General features: G+C 40.8%; 1 pseudogene; it reads right to left on the bottom strand.

Annotated features, from left to right (window-relative positions):
• Positions 1 to 1381: 1381 nt before the first annotated feature.
• On the bottom strand, positions 1382 to 1792 carry LOC102857094 (annotated as a pseudogene).
• Positions 1793 to 5147: the final 3355 nt, after the last annotated feature.

Genomic DNA, 5147 nt, shown 5'->3' with positions numbered 1-5147 from the left:
AGATCCATCTGACATTGGCTATGATGTCCCTAGTGCTATGGCCTCTCCTAAACTCAGCTTGTATTTCTGGTAATTCTCTGTTCATGTACTGTTCCAATTGTTTTTCGATAATCTTCAGCAGGATTTTGCTTGCATGTGATATTCTTCTATAATTTCCACACTCTACTGGATCAACTCTTTTTTTGGTATGGGAATAAATATGGATCTCTTCCAGTCAGTTGGCCAGGCAGCTGTTTTCCAGAATGCCTAGCACAGCCTGGTGAGCACATCGGGGCAACATCTGTCAGTTGAAATATGTCAATTGTTGTTCTATCAATTGCTGGGACTTTGTTTTTTTCCAGTTCCTTCAGAGCAACTCTAACTTCCTCTTTCATCACCATTGCCTCCTAATCGTGTGTTGTTTTCTGAAATTCTTCTGTGTCATGCAGTTCTTTTTGGTACAGTGACTCTGTGTACTCCTTCCATCTTCTTTTGATGTTTTTGGGTTCATTCAGTATTCTGCTCATAGCAACATTAAATATTACCACTTGAGACTTGAATTTTTTCTTCAGTTCCTTCAGCTTAGTTGGAGTCAGAAAACCAAAGGGGACAAGCTCACTCAGCATACAAATCATGTTGTTGTTGATTGCCTTTGAGTCAAGCATAACTCATAACAACCTTATGAACAAAAGGTCTGAAGTCCCTCCACAACTATCAACATTTATCAAATTTCACAGAGTGTCCGTAGACATGTTATTTATTAAGTGCTTCTAAACTGCTTCTAAACCTGTCATAGTAGGTTATTGTTGTTATGTACCAGTGAGTTGCCTGTGATGTACAGCAGCTCTGAATCCTTGCTTGTCCTGAGCCAGTCTAACTATTCCAACATACCAACCCCCATTGGCCCAATTACTATATCAGTCCATCTCATCTGGGGTCTCCCTCTCCTGCACTGTCTGTCTACCCTTTCAAGCATGATGTCCTTCTCCAAGGACCAATCTCTCCTGGCCACGTACTCAAAATAAGTGAGGCAGGGTTTCAAAATCCTAGCCTCCAAGGAGAGACTTGGTTTCACCCTCTCCAAGACAGACCTATTTGTTTTCTTGGCAGTCCATGGTATATTCAAGGCTTTTCCCTAGCACCACAACTCAAAGGCACCTAGTCTTCTTCTGTCATTCCTAATCATTGTCCAACTGTCTGAAGCATAACAAATAACTGGTAAGACCATGGCCTGGATTAGGTGCACATTTGTATCTAGACTGCTCTTCAGCCCTCTGGAGAGGTCCATGAAAGCACATTTCCCCAATTCAAATTGTCTTTTGATTTATTTATTTATTTATTTATTTTTGCCATGGGAGAACTAACAGTTTTATTTATGATGACAACATACAAGGAACCACACTCATGTACGTGGGCGAGATAAGGACCGGGCCCAGGCCTTGTGCATGTCCTCGGGATTCAGGGGGGCGAACTTCTCCTGCAGTTTCTTCCACATGCCTTTATTCATTTCCTTAAATTCTTCCAAGGCCTCTGTGGACAGAATGAGCTTGTACTTTTCCAAGGACAGGCCGCTGAAACTTGTTTCTCTGGGTCGTGGGTACTTGTGTTTGTAATAGTTCGAATGGAGTCGTGCTAAGCTCTTGTACATCTGATCACAGGTCTCAGGCTCTTTAATCTGCGTGTTCTCTCCCTTCCGAAAGGCCTGTGCTACCCGCTGCCGCAGGTAAGCGCCCAAGTCACAGCCCCATTTGGTCTCGTCCACTGGCCACTCCTCACACAGCTTAAGAAAACGCCGATAGCGGCTGGCCGCCATCTTGGGCCCCTCTTCTCTTTTGATTTTTTGACTGCTGGTTTTAAGAGTGTTTATGGTGGATCCGAGCAAGCTGCAATTGCTAACAGCCTCAATTTCTTCTCCAGCTAATATGGTGCTACCAAATGGCCCAGTGGTGAGAATTTTTGTTTTCTTGATGTTGCGCTTCAATCCATATTGAAGACTACAGTCCTTGACCTTTTGCAGCAAGTGCTTCAGGTCTTCCTCAGTTTCAGCAAGCAAGGTGGTGTCATCTGCATATCGTAGGTTGTTAATGAGTCTTCCTCCAATCTTGACACCACACTCCTTTGCATAAAGCCCTGCTTCCCAAATATATGTTCTGAATTCAGATTGAAAAGGCATGGGGACAGGATGCATCCCTGATGCACTACTTTACTGATTTTGAACCATACAGTGTTTCCTTGCTCTGTTCTGAGGGCTGCTTGTTGGTCCAAGCATAGGTTTCATATAAGTGTTCTGAGATTCCCATTTTCCTCAAGATTAGCCACAATTTATTGGGATCCACACAGTCACATCCATTTGCATAGTCTAGACATTCTTTTGGTACTCTCTGCTTTCAGACAAGATCCACCTGACATTGGTAACTTTGTCACTAGTGCCACCACCCCTTCTAAACTCAGCCTGTATTTCTGGTAGTTCTCTGTCAATGAACTGTTCATGTCTTTTCTGGATAATCTTCAGCAGGATTTTGCTAGTGGGTGGTATTAGTGATACTGTTTGATAATTTCCACACTCTGTAGGGTCACCTTTTTTTGGAATGGGAATAATTATGGATATCATCTAGTCAGTTACCCAAATAGTTGTCCTCCAGATTTCTTAGCACAACTTGGTGAGCACAATGCAGGGCAGCGTCTGTTTGCAGAAATAAGTCAATGGGCATGCCATCAATTCCTGGGGCTTTATTTTTTGCCAAGAAGAGCAGCCTGCACTTCCTCCTTCATCACTTTTGCCTCTGGTTAGCATGTTGTTTCTTGAAATTCTTCTGTGTCAGCCAATTGTTTTTGGTACAATGCCTCTGTATACTCCTTCCATCTGCTTTTAATGCTTCTTAAATCATTCAGTATTCTACCCATAGCATCCTTAAGCTTGAGTTTATTCTTTAGTTCTTTCAGCTTCAGACATGCAGAATGAGTTCGGCCCTTTTGATTTTCTAGTTCCGTGCACATTTCATTATATTTTGTCTTGTCTTCTTGAGCAGCCCTTTGAAATCTTCTATTCAGCTCCTTAACTTCTTGATTTCTTCCCTTTGCTTTGGCTTCTCAGCACTCTAGTCCAATATGCAGAGTCTCTGCTGACATCCGTTTTGATCTTTTATTCTTCTTCCTTCTCAGTAATGACTTTCTGCATTCTTCATCAACGATATTCTTGATATCTTCTCACAGCTTATCTGGTCTTTGTTCAATTAGTGTTCAAGGCTTCAAATCTATTCTTGAGTTGGTTTTTAAATTCATGAGAGATAGACTCAAGGTCAAATTTTGATTCCTGTGGATATGATTTCACCTTCTTTAGTTTTAATTTGAACATGCATATGAACATTTGATGGTCTTTTCCACAATCAGCACCTGGTCTAGCTTTTTGCTGCTGATATTGGATTTCTCCATAGCAACCCTATAAACAATGGATCTGAACTTTTCTCTGTTCTTTGTCATCCTTCTGATATATGCGAGCAAGTTGACATAATCACTATGTAAATCCACCTTATACTGCACTGCAACTCCAGTGGTATGTGGTCGAATGCACCAGATGCACCTCCTGTATCAGTCAAATCTGATTTGATGGTACACACAATTTTTTTTTTAAAAATCCATCTTAAAGGAACTTCCTCTCTACCTTTCCAAGCCTGATGTTGTTTTCCAAGGACTGGCACTGATGTTGTTTTCCAAGGACTGGCGCCTCCTTAATAACATGCCCAAACGATGTGAGGCAAAATTTCACCATTTTTGTCTCTAAAGAGCACGCTGGCTGCTCTTTTTGTTTGTTCTATTTGTTTCTTCTTTTGGCCATTCATAGGCTATTTAGTACTGTTCTCCAACCCCTCAACTCAAAGGAATTAATTATTCTTATGTCATCCTTGATCATTGTCCAACTTTCAAATGCACGGCAAGTAACTGAAAATACCATGTGGATCAGGTACACTTTAGTGTTTAAACTGACACCATTAGCACTTTGGAAAGGTCCTTGACAGCGGATTTCCCCAAAGCAACATGTCTTTTCTTTTCTTGACTGCTGGTACCAAAGGTGATGATTGTGACTTCAAATAGATGAATTTGTTGACAGTTTCAATCTTTTCTCTATCATGAAGTTATATTGTTCCAGTGGTGAGGATTTTTTTTTCTTGATGTTGACATATAATGCATACAGAAGGCTATAATCCTTGATCTTCCACAGCAAGCATTTCAGGTACTTCTCACTTTTTATTTAGTATGTATGTATGTATTTTAAATTATTTGTGTGTGTACCGTCAAATCAGATCTGACTGGTACAGGAGGAGATTGTTCCTCCTTCTTCAGCAGAGTATCTGGTGGATTTGAACCTCACACCTCCGGGATGGCAGTGCAGCTTCTTGCCACTAGGCCACCAGGGCTCACCTGTACTCCTCACTTTTAAGCCCTCAAGGTTGTGTTATCTGCATAACACAGGTTGTTGAGTCTTCCTCCAAATCTGACACCACATCCTTCTTCATATAATTCAGCATATAGATTCACTAGGTATGGAGAAAGGATACAGCCTTAACCCACATCTTTCTTGATTTTAAACCATGAAGTGTTCTCATGTTCTGTTTGGACAACAGCCTCTTGGTCTAGGTATAGATTTTTGTTTTGTAGCACAGTTAAGTGTTCTGGGATTCCCATTCTTCTCAGTGTTAGCCATAATTTGCTATCATACACATAGTCAAATATCTTTCGTAATTAATAAAGTAGAAGAAGACATCCTTCTGGTATTCTCCGATTTAAGTCAAGATTCATCTGATATCAATAATGTTATCCCTCACATCATGGCCTCCTGCAAATCCAGCTTGAATTTCTGGGAATTCTTTAGCCAGTTTTTTATTAATCTTCAACAAGATTTTGCTTGTATGTAATATTGACAATATTTGGTAAATGGTGACTTGAATACAAGAGTTGGAAGTATAGGAAAAGGACTAGTAGTCGGAAGATTAGAACGATTGAATGTTGTAGAATCATTTATTTATTTCAAATGTTGTTGTTGTTGTTGTTATGTGCCGTCGAGTCACCTCTGACTCATAGCGACCCTATGTACAACAGCCCTAAACTCCACTCTGTCCTGTGCCAATCGCACTGTCTCTGACACTCCCATCCCAATTATCCCAGTCACT

The sequence above is a fragment of the Elephantulus edwardii genome, unplaced genomic scaffold (genome assembly GCF_000299155.1).
Source record: "Elephantulus edwardii isolate Elephantulus edwardi_28Jun2011 unplaced genomic scaffold, EleEdw1.0 scaffold00242, whole genome shotgun sequence".
NCBI classification, from domain to species: Eukaryota; Metazoa; Chordata; class Mammalia; order Macroscelidea; family Macroscelididae; genus Elephantulus; species Elephantulus edwardii.
Note: the sequence above shows the minus strand (reverse complement) of the source record. Positions and strands in the feature narration are given on the sequence as shown.